The sequence below is a fragment of the Sciurus carolinensis genome, chromosome 5 (assembly GCF_902686445.1).
Source record: "Sciurus carolinensis chromosome 5, mSciCar1.2, whole genome shotgun sequence".
NCBI classification, from domain to species: domain Eukaryota; kingdom Metazoa; phylum Chordata; class Mammalia; order Rodentia; family Sciuridae; genus Sciurus; species Sciurus carolinensis.
The window spans coordinates 56,244,042-56,256,578 of NC_062217.1; the positions used below are offsets into that span (position 1 = coordinate 56,244,042).

The 12,537-nt window shown below is 34.7% G+C and overlaps 1 pseudogene; it reads left to right on the top strand.

The window, feature by feature from the left end:
• Nucleotides 1-653: 653 nt before the first annotated feature.
• LOC124985884 (rho GTPase-activating protein 29-like) lies at nt 654-5,934 on the top strand (annotated as a pseudogene).
• The last annotated feature ends 6,603 nt before the right edge of the window (nt 5,935-12,537 follow it).

A 12,537-nucleotide genomic window follows, 5' to 3' on the forward strand; every position in this document is an offset into this window, starting at 1 on the left:
TACCAATATTATAATATTATTTTTATGAATATTACATGACAGGATGGGGGTGGCGAGCTCCAGCCTCTCCCGAGGCTGCGGCGGCCGAGAGCGTTGGGCGGGCCTCGGTATCCAGAACGCGGGGCTCGCAGGTCGCGGTGAGCGTGGAACCGCGGTGCTCGCTCTGGCCATAGACGGGTTTCAGGACTGGCTCGCCGGCAGCTGGCCAGTTGCTGTCCCGGGTCGGGGAGGCCACGCGGTGGCCTGGAGCGGAGGCGGCTGCGGACGGGGCGGGGTCCTCGGGGAGGTTCGGACCCTGGCCACAGGCGCCCAGGAGCAGGGCGTCACGACCTGGCGCTGTAGGGACGTTGCAAACCTCCGTGGGCAGCCGGAGTGGGGAGACGCCTCGGGGGAGACTTACGGCGGACTTTCCTCCTCATCTAGGTCTCCCCACCCAACGTCCTGCAGCCTCTTTCCCTTTTGTAGCCTTCCGCGTTCATGGCCTCCCTGCGGAATTCAGGGGCTCTTTACTTTTACTCCTTGGTTTCCTTACCCGGGTCTTCAAGTCCATCTTTCCCACTGGATCTTTTTTAGAAGTTTGGTGACCTTTCCTGGAATTTCAGTCTGACTAGTAAAAAAGGCTGAGCATTTCAGTTTTCCTGTTACATGAAAGGATGATTGCTCACAAACAGAAAAAGGGGAAGAAAAAAAGCGTGTGGGCATCAGGCCAACTTTCTGATGTTACAGCTTCTGAAATGGGGCTCAAGTCCATAAGTTCTAACTCCATTTTTGATCGACTACATCCAGGAGTTGGTGAAGGACATCAGGAAGTTCTCCCATGTGTTATTGTATTTGAAAGAAGCTATTCTTTCTGACTGTTTTAAAATAAAAGGCATTCATATATGGATGAGTTTTCTCTGTGTTTTAAAGTCCATAATGAATAAGCATCAGAACCTCAATTCTGTTGATCTTCAAAATGCTGCAGAAATGCTTACTGCAAAAGTGAAAGCTGTGTTAAGGATATTGGTCTGAAATTTTCTTTCCTCCATGTGTCTCTATATGGTTTTGTTGTGCCCAAAGGCTCCAGACCCCGCAAAGACCACCAGAGACCACCATCAATGCAAGCAGCAAAGAGTCATTTATTAGCAAGCTCAAGCCTGATCCTCTGCGTCCTTAACCGGTGACGCTAAGAGAGTCCCCGAGCCCTCCTTAGCAGGGTTTTTATAATGAAAGGCAAGCAGTTTTACAGTGTTCTTTTAATTGGTTAACATTTGAACAGCTAAACATTAGTCCTCCTCTGGTTGGGTCAGGCCAATCTATTTGATTCTCATTGGGTCCTGCCAGAACTGAACGGTCCTAGTGGAAGAAGGGAGGAGGGAAGGGGTGAACTATGCAGGAGATGAGTTGGGGCTAAGCCCCGCTCCCGTCCTTGACGGATAAGGTCTCCAGGCAACCGCACATTCCTCGGACAAATATCTCTTAACAACCTTGGTAAGCATAGGGACCCAGCAGTCCTGTCTGTCCTTGAGACAGTTAGCGGCACAGATACCACCCTACTCTCAACAGTTTAGGTATCAGGGTGATATTAGGTTCATAGAATGAGTTTGGAAGGGTTCCCTCCTCTTCTATTTCATGGACTACTTTAAGGAGTATTGGAATGAGCTCTTCTTTAGAGGTTTTGTAGAACTCAGCTGAGAATCCATCTGGTCCCAGACTTTTCTTTGTTGGTAGACTTTTGATAACATCTTCTATTTCATTACTTGAAATTGATCTACTTAAATTGTGTATGTCCTCCTGATTCAGTTTGGGTGAATCATATGTCTCTAGAAACCTGTTGATATCTTCAAGATTTTCTATTTTGTTGGAGTATAAATTTTCAAAATAGCTTATATTTATGTTTTGTATTTCAATCGTGTCTGTCATGATATTTCCTTGTTTATCCCAAATTTTAGTAATTTGAGTTTTCTCTCTCCTCTTTGTTAGTGTGGCTAAGGGTTTATCAATTTTGTTTATTTTTTCAAAGAACCAACTTTTAAAACTATGGCATTTGTAGGCAAATGGATGAAGTTGGAGAATATCGTGCTAAGTGAGATAAACCAATCCCAAAAAACCAAAGGACGAATGATCTCGCTGATAAGCAGGTGATGATACCTAATGGTGGATGGGAGGGAGGGAAGAATGCAGGAAGGATGGACTATATAGAGGAAAAAGAGGGTTAGGAGAGGTGGGGGGATGGAAAAATAACAGAATGAATCAAACATTACCCTATGTAAATGTATGATTACACAAATGGTACGCCTCTACTTCATGTACAACCAGAGAAACAAGTTGTACTACATTTGTTTAGAATAATAAGAAAAAAAAAATAGTGCGAAGCCAAATCTGGAGGGGAAAAAAAAAAGTGAAAGCTGTGAAGTTAATGAAGAAATCAAAAACGATCTATTCCGAGAAGTGTTTTCTTCCATTGAAACTTTGGCATTTACCTTTGGGAATATCCTTTCAAACTTCCTTATGGGAGAGACAGGCAATGACTCATTGTTACCACTGCCTGTTTCTTGGGAAAATAAGTCTTTGAAAACCTTTCTGTGGATTCAGTCAAGTCATACAATGAAAACGGAAATTTTTCTCCTATAGAATTAGTATGCTGTTAAGAAACACTGACTCTATTGAATTGGCCTTTTCATATGTTAAAACATGGTCAAAATATACAAAGAACAGAGTGTCAAGGATTGAAAAAAAGCTTAACTTGGAATTAGGGTCCACCAGAAATACTGTAAAGTTGACAGAGGCAGCTAGAGCTAACACTGGACTACAGGAGTTTATGCCACTACAGTCTCTATTTACCAGTGCTGTCCTCAATGACATTAAAAATAGTCGCCTTTTACAACAAACATTTGCAGCTCTCCAAGCCAACGAATTTGTACAGCCTCTACTGGGGAGGAAAAATGAAATGGAGAAACAAAGGAGAGAAAGGAGAGAAATATTTTGTTCCTGGAAACAGGAACAAAATAAAATACTCGAAACAGAAACTGCTCTCAGAAAGGCAAAATTAAAAAAAAAAAAAAGAAATGGGGATGAGGAGATAGCTCAGTTGGTAGAGTTCTTGCCTTGCAAGTTCAAGGCCCTCGGTTCGATCCCCCCAGTACCGTCAAAAAAAAAAAAAAAATTGTCAAATTATCATGCATGCAATGTCAAGATGAATATGAAAAAGCAAAATCTTCCATGTTTCCTGTAGAGGAGAAGCATCAGTGCTCAAGTGGTGGATTAGCAAAAAATCTCAACAAGCAACTAAAAAAAAAAAATAAAAAGGAAGAAAAAGCTCTTCAAAAACTAGAAACAGCAAATGAACTCTACAAAATTCATGTGACAAAAGTCGAAGAAAGATGAAATGACCTAGAAAATACCCAAAGAGAAATTTTAACACAACCCAGGACACTTGTTTTCCAGTGTGCTCTCACCCTTAAAGCTGTAACAGTTAATGTCTTTTAGATGCAACACCTGCAGGCTGCCTCCCTTGCATTGAGTTCCCAGTCTCTCTCTGATAATGCCAAATTTTATGATCCGGGCCAAGAGTACAGTGAATTTGTGAAGGCTACAAATTCAACTGAAGAAGAAAAATTTGATGTTAATGTAAATAAACTATTAAGGAATAGTTCCCAGACATCTAGATATGGTCCTGCCGACTTTTTAGAGGATGTTGTGCACCTTCCTGACAGTTGTAATAAAATTGAAGAGGACAGATGCTCCAACAGTACAGGCCTAACAGGTTCTTCTTTCATAATATCAGAGACATTTGGGATGTTTAGTGGCTCTGAGTGTACTGGAGGGAGCAATGAGTCTAGATTTTTGGATTCAGAATCTGTAAGCCAAGGAGACTTTCATAGAAAACTTCCACAAACTCCAGCCAATGGAACCATGTCTTCTGCAGATGATTTAAATGAAAGAAAGTCACCTTCCCCTTCAGAAGCTGGACCCAGTTTCCTTGGAGTAGTTAAGAAAACATTGATGCCAAAAGCAGCTGTCACTCACAAGTTCCGAAAATTGAGATTCCCTACAAAATGCATATATTGCAAAGGCTCTGTAGTATTCCAAAGTGTTGAATGTGAAGAGTATCTCCTTGTTTGTCATGTTTGGAAAACTTAGTCATTTTCTGTGGTCATCAGAAGCTTCTGGGGAAAAAAAAAACACCTATTTGGAGCAGAATTTGCACAAGTTGCAAAAAAGGAACTAGATGGCATTCCTTTTATACTCAAAATACGTGCCTCAGAGATTGAAAATAGAACCTTGTGTTTACAGGGAATTTATCGTGTTAGTGGAAACAAAACAAAAACTGAAACACTGTGTCAAGCTTTGAGAATGGAATGCACTTGATAGACATTTCAGAATTTAATTCACATGACATCTGTGAGGTCTTAAAATTATACCTTCAGCAGCTCCCAGAACAATTTATTTTATTCCAATTATACAAGGAATTTATGGACCTTGCAAAAGAGATCCAACATGTTAATGAAGAACAAGAAACCAAAAAGGATAACCCCAAGGATAAAAAATATCCAGATATGTGTATAGAAATAAACCAAATTCTTCTAAAATGCAAGGACCTTCTAAGACAATTGCCAACATCAAATTTTAACAGTCTTCATTACTTCATTGTATATCTTAAGTGGATAGTAGATCATGTAGAAGAAAACAAGATGAACTCCAAAAAGTTGGGAGTGCTATTTGGACCCAATCTCATTAGTCCAAGGCCCACAACTACTCCTGTCACCATCTCCTCCCTTGCTAAATATTTAAGTCAGGCACAGTTGGTAGAGTTCCTCATTACTTACTCACAGAAGCTCTTCAATGGGTCCCTACAGCCTCAAGATGTTATGCGTAGTGAAGGTGTTGTTACACCTCAGGCTGATCAAAGCTGTCCTTCAAAACCTCTGTTATCATCAGAAGAAAGAGACTCAGAACATTCCATGAAGTCACTATATTTTTCTTCAAAGGAAGATATCCACACTGCAGATAGTGAAAGCAAAAATTTTGAATTAACTACATCCTTTGAGGAATCAGAATGCAAGCCAAATGCATTAGAAAAATGTATTGCATGTCTCATTGATAAGAACTTGATCATCATCCCAAAAGATGAACAGCATTTGTAAAACCAGTAAGCTAAGTATTTTGAAATCTGACAGAGCAGCAAATAGCATGCAGAGTTATATACCAAGGACCAAAACTAGACCTGTAAGTTTACCTGTAGATAGGTTACTTCTTGCAAGTCCTCCTAGTGAGAAACAGCAGAAATGTGGGAAATGTGAATGCAGATAAGTTTTGCAAGAATTCTACCTTTGAAGGACTTAATAGAAAAGATATCCCTACTACTGCTTGTTCCAAATTTAATGGCTTTAATCAGCAGATTCTACCAAAAACTAGGGGAAAACATTATGAACAAAACAATTTAACTGCCAAGACTATAGTGATCGTGCCTAGTGTACTCCAGGAAAAAGTGACAATGAGCATCAACATCAGTGGTCACCATTCCAGCAGTGCCACACAACCCAATAAGCTATACACAGAGGCAGCCGGGTCAACAAGAGAGGCATCAGAGAGACGGTCCTCTGATTCCTACCCTCTCACTCCTGCCAGAGCACCCAGAACACTGCAGCCCCAGCACTGGACAATATTTTTAAAATCACGTATCTCCACCAGCAATGTCAGGGGGACTGAGGAGAGACCAGCTTCACCTTCAGCAGCAGTGCCTCCTGGCACAGCTTATACTCCCCGAGTCTGGTGGAGAAATCAGTTCCAGACTTGGACAGCACATCAGCTTATCCTTTGCAGTCAGGATAACCTAAAGAGAACTCTGAGGAGCACAGCCTGCCTGATGTGAATCCAACATGCCAGAGATCTAAGCTAAAATGAGTCCAACAGTTTGAAGACCTTGAAAATGAAATCTCACAATTGGTGTAGGGTTGTCAAAATTCAGTTTTTCTTTTTGTTGTTTTGTTTTGTGGTATTGTGTTTATTTTGTGAAAGAATGTTTTGGCAGGACCTTTTTTGTATAAGATTGCCAAAGTGTTTATTTTACTGTTTGTCCTTGTATCATATTTGCTAGACATATTCAATGGTAGTGTTTTGATAAGGTCACATTTGTGCCTCACTGGAATTATCTTTAAATTCTGTGTTTTTGAAGTTGTGCATAAAATAAGTATCATAATTTTAAATTTTCAAATGATTTTCCCCATAAAATGGTTCATTTAAATGCATCCCTACTGTATGATATAGTTCTCAACAAATTTGAAGGGTGGACATCCTATTTATGCAAGATAATTTTTAAACTAAAAAAGCAAAACACAACTCAAACAGTTCGAAGACTGTTAACTTATTAACATAAACGTCACAAAGTTCTAATGCAATTACATAATGGTCAAGGTTGTGTGGGAAAAGACATATTCATACCCAATGGAGATTTTTCAGGCACTTGCATGTAGAGAGGCATTTTATAGATAGGCACTTGGTTTTGCTTCAAAAAATAAAGCAGATTTTCTCCAATTGTGAAGCTGGGTGCTTGTTTGTGGGGTGTTTCTGGATGCAGGTGCCTGGGGGGGGCGGTCTTTGTTGGGTGTGGGTATGTTTTTTCTCATACAATTTTATAGTGCATCTTTGAACATTTGTGTGTTTATAGTATGCATGTAAGCTTTTATTTTTCATTTGGCAATTCATTTAACTTTTTAATATTTACATAATGGCTGAAAAGCTTGCAAATCTGTATTAATTACATACTAATTGTCAATTTTTACGTTTGGTAGTCAAATTGTACAGAGAAACTGCACTTAAACCTATTTTTAAATTATGTAGTTTAGTTATATCTTATTTGGCTTTAGATGGTTTTAATACATTTGATAGTTTTTCATCCCTTAGCTTCATCTGTATAAATTTTTACTTTATGACAGTTCCAAACTTTTTGGTATTTTATGTAATTGTCTTAAGAAATGCCTGCTTCAGAAATTTTAAAATTCAATGCATTTTCTCTTGATATTGTGTGGGTTTTGTTAAAAACATTCCTTTTGTATAAAATGTTATGACTTATAAATCATTTTATGTACTTTTTCTACCTGGATTATTAACAATTGAAAATGTGTATTTCATTAGAATCAAGCAAAAATTTATTTAAGTTCATTCCGAGAGTAGAGTTCAGTAAGCCTCATTGTTTGGAATTTGAGACAAGGGGTAGTTGATTGGATCTGTTTAATTTATAAAATATCAAGTTTTTATAACTAGTGCATTCCTGTTATTTTCTGGGTTTCATAATTTTGTCTAAAATAGGGTATAAGTAAAAACTTATGATGAAACCCAGAAAGTAACGGGAATGCACTAGTTATAAAAACTTGATATTTTATAAATGAAACAGATTCAATCATCTATTCCAGACAGTAAGGATGCCACCCACCTCTGCAAAGATACATCTTCTTAACTATCTAGTTACAGTCCTTAATAGGAACCATAAGGCATGAATCATCATCGGGTGTTGAACAAGATAACCATTGGCTAGTTACACAGGGAATTCCTATATTTAAGGGGTTAAAGATGTCCTTTTGTATCTTAACATCAGACTGATTTTTTTAAAGGTTCTTTTTTTGTTTTGCTAACACTAGACAAAAATCAAACTTTATTTGTAAAAATTTACCGCAAACCATTTAATTTTATAATGTGATTAATCCCAGGGCATTTGGTATGAACCAAAGTGCATTCCTTTTATATGTGCCTGCCTCTAGTAAGGATGGCCAGGGATTTTTACAATATGGGTGCAAGGTACTTAAGCCATTTTGAAACTTAATGGGTGGTTTGGAATCATATTAATTGACTTTGTCAGATTGTTAGAAAATACTTTAGCATTGGGCCATATTGGAATCTTAAAATACAAGTGTGAATTATTTTAAAGACAGCATTCATTTTTAAAAATTTTTTTTCATCAAGAATATCTCTGGTAAGCAGAAGACTTTTTAAAAATCCGATTTGGTTGATAAAGGTTTTAATATTGCCCAACATAATGCTGCAGTAGCATTTAAAAAACAAGTATTTGTGAACTCTTTGTTTCTTAGGGGCTTGTACATCTCTCTGCTATGGACATATATAAAATTAATTGTAATTATACTCAGCTCAACTGCTACAGTTATGTGTAGGCAGTGGCTTGGGTTTTTATTGAGCAACAACTTAGACATGTGATTATAATATGCTGCAACTGTGTGTACTGAAAATATGTGAAAATGGTTGAATGAGGACTAAGTATATATCTATGTAAAAATTTCTGTGAGATGCTGCTGTTGCCACTTAACATGAAATATGTTCTAGTGGATTTTAATCCTAGTGGCCAGTTCTATGATAATGTATATATTATACAACTGATGACAGGTGTAAGATTGTTTAGTGAATATTTGTTAAATTTTATTTGTTGTGGCCAGATATAATTTCAGAATAAAATTTTAGTGTCCTATCTTAAAAAATAAAATAGGATATAAAAGGGACAAAAATAAAATAGCCTCTTTTTGTATGTGTGAACTGTAGGAAAAAAAAAAAACCCCAAAACATCAGACTTCATTATAATTAAAGTCCTGTGGCTTTTTCCTGCACACTGTGCCCTTTCCCATCTTTGCTACATATGGTATCCTCAAGGTGAATTTTATGATAAACAATTTTGTTTATCCTATAATAAAGATATTATTCTTCACACCAAAAAAGAATATTATATGACAAATATAGAATAATTTTTATGAAAATTATTCATAACAAAAATAAATTTAAAAAACTGGCATTAATTTTGAGTCCATCTAGAAGTTGATACCAAAACTGGATTGAAAAATGTATAAACTCACAAACATAAATCTGTATAAAAATAGTGTACTATAAGCAAAGAGGCCATGACGAAATAATGCAAGAATAATGCAACATAGAAAACTGTACTGATTTGTCATACCAACAATTAAAAGAAGAAAATTATAATCACATTAAGAGATTTTATAAAGATATGTACTAAATTTCGTAGTCATTCTAATAAAATTTCTAGGTAAAATTTGAATAAGGTATATACATATGGGAATGTCTTTCTTGAAGAGAAAAAAAGTATTCTAAAGATGGAATGTAAATAACAATTTCATAATCAGCAAGATAGAATGTCAAAAAAATTATTTAATTAGTTTTCAATTTGCTTTATAAGATTTCTAGAGAACACACTAAGATTAAAAATAAAATAATTGGAGTACATATTATAAGCTATGGTACAATTATACATTTTGTGAAATTGTGACACTAGCAAACAGTAGGCATGACTTAAAAAACCAGTCAGTATATGAGGATATTTAATGCATTCATTATATACAGAACAAATAAAAATCAAATCAATTAATTTTCTATTTTTACAATAATTAAATAATGGAAATTTTAAATATAAACATTAAATTCACAATAATAAAGTTATCAAGGAATAAATTTGATAAGAAAGCAAACTACCTATCTAAAAATTCTAAATGATGTTTTTAAGGAAATTAATAAAATTATCTGAGTAATGAATGCAATATTATTTATTTGGATGGGAAAAATTTGATTCAAGATTAATAATTCTTCAATGCAATTATATTTATATAATGTTACTCCAATTGGAATTTATGTTCATACTATTTTCAAATATATTTTTTTTCAGTAAAATAAAATTACTTAAAAAGTATTTTGAATAAAAACATTTGAAAATTACTTAGGAATAAAATAGTGTACTATATTAAATATTTTATTTACAATCTATTAGAAGCAAATACAAACTGCATATAATAATTCCAGCTAAAACATCTATGTCTTCTTAGGGCATTTAAATTAGTAATTTTCATTTCCTTTTCACCATAGTATCTTTTGGTGTTAACCATTCTTTTCTTCGGTCATTATTTTCTCTGATTCATTAACTAAGATATAAGTAGCAATAAATATTTCAGAAGAATCATATACTGTTATTTGACAATCTTGACAATTGGAGATTGTAAATTCTGTTTTCACTAAGCTAATGATTGTCCATGGTACTCTGAGAATGGAAGGTTACTAAGTACTATGAAAGGCTCAGATTTGAAGTGTCACCCTGGAGCGGTGTATTATTAAAAATTTGTAGAATTGTGACAATATAAGTCAGTTTAAAGGAAGAATACTATCACAAAGTTGATTTATTTTATGGAAGGAACTTTAAATATGAAATCCTATTCAGCATTGAATATTAAACTGACTCAATAGACAAATACATCAGAATAAAAGAAATTAAAGTCCAAAATTAACTTCCAATATATTCACAAAACTATTTTATGACAAACATGATATTTCAATTATAAGAAAGAAACTTATTAGTTTAAAATAATTTACCCTAGCAAAAGTCGTGGGGAGAATTTCATGATCACATTTCCTGACTCTGCAGTTACCAACCATATTTTGTGATGACTCAATGAAAAATATATACTAACTTACTGAATTATAGTTTTACGATATATTATCCCACATAAAATAATAGTCACTAAAAATTATGAAAAACAAAAATAAAATTTACTTTTTCTCTTGCAAATTAAAAGACCACTAAATTTACTAAAAAAAGACATCAGAAAGTAATGTATAAATTGATTTTCAGAAAAGGATATACAAATACTTTCTTTTTCGTCTCTAAAATCTTATTTAGGGTAGAATTTTTTATATTACCTCAAAGAAACATTATATCACAACAGACTGAATGGAAAAGTAAGTAAGAAACCCAGGAAATTTTCATTGAGACAGATTTAAAAAGATGTGCAAAAAAATTAAAACAATGCTATTATCACTATCACTTATACAGTTTATTTTTAACCATATTTATTTTTCACTTAAGTATTTTTTTAACATGTAATGGGTTTATTATTACTTTGAATGAATTAACAACTATTTAATTTTTTTCTTCATTGTAATTTTTATGCATTGGTAATGAAAAATATAACTTAAACATAGAAAATATCTCTTTAGATCTTCAACAATTTCCAAGGTTGTACAGCAATCATGATACAATAATGATAAATGTTGTCATTAAAAATCAATAAACATTTGGCAGAATTTGGGGGAGAAGGTCTTTTGCTTTTGTTTTCCTTCATGATAGTAATGTTCACTACAATACCTTAAATAATAGTAATTGCTTGAGAACAAACATTTAAGTACTCTTGAATTACAGCAAAGTACTTTAAGTAAATGTCACAGTACTGTTCATTATATAAAGTAAACTTTAAATATTTTATTTACAATCTATTAGAAGCAAATACAAACTGCATACAATAATTCCAGCTAAAACAACTATGTCTTCTTAGGGCATTTAAATTAGTAATTTTCATTTCCTTTTCACCATAGTATCTTTTGGTGTTAACCATTCTTTTCTTTGGTCATTATTTTCTCTGATTCATTAACTAAGATATAAGTAGCAATAAATATTTCAGAAGAATCATATACTGTTATTTGACAGTCTTGACAATTGGAGATTGTAAATTCTATTTTCACTAAGCTAATGATTGTCCGTGGTACTCTGAGAATGGAAGGTTACTAAGTACTATGAAAGGCTCAGATTTGAAGTGTCACCCTGGAGCGGTGTATTATTAAAAATTTGTAGAATTGTGACAATATAAGTCAGTTTAAAGGAAGAATACTATCACAAAGTTGATTTATTTTATGGAAGGAACTTTAAATATGAAATCCTATTCAGTTCTGGAAATGGAGAAGTTCAGTACTTTTTGTTAGGTATTTCACTTTTTCAAAAAAAGATGATGAAGTGTTGTTTGGTTCTTCTAAGAAGCAGTGGGGATTAGAATAATAGATTACTTAACTCTGAATTTCTAGGACCTTCCTCAACAAAACCCAATCATTTCTGTACACTCATACACAGGTGGGCCCTTCTGGAACATCTCATGTCTGTCAGGGACTAAATCTAGTATTAATTGGTTTTGAATTTTCTTTCATGCCTTGAAACATGTTTGGCATGCTTATTAATTTGGCTCCGTGAATCATATCGGTGGAATAATTTAAACAAACTAAGCCCTGTTGAGAGGAGGGAAATAATTAAAGAAAAGAAAACTAAGTAATTGTTCTAAAATAAAGTTTAATATGGCCAATAACACATGGTATCTAAAGGAAACACCAACAGATTGATTTATTGGCTTAACATTGGACTCCAGGGCAGCATGGAGTAGAGGAATCTCAGTGGAAGGAGTAAAGCAATGAGCAGAATGCAGCTGGAAAGTTAGCGATTAACAGGTAGGACAGAATATTTTTTTCAGTTGTGTTAACATCTTCACTCCTGTTTTAATTATAGCTACAAAGTCAGTAATAATGTTTTTGATAAGCTTTGTTTTTTTTGGTGGTGCTGGGGATTGAACCCAGTGCTTTGTGCTTGCAAGGCAAGTGCTCTATCAACTGAGCTACATCCCCAGTCCCTTGATAAACTTTTGATCTGTTGGTCTCTTTCTGTTTTAAGCACCATTCTGGGTGCTTTTTTTTTTTTAGGGATTTGATTACTTACAACTCATAACCAATTAT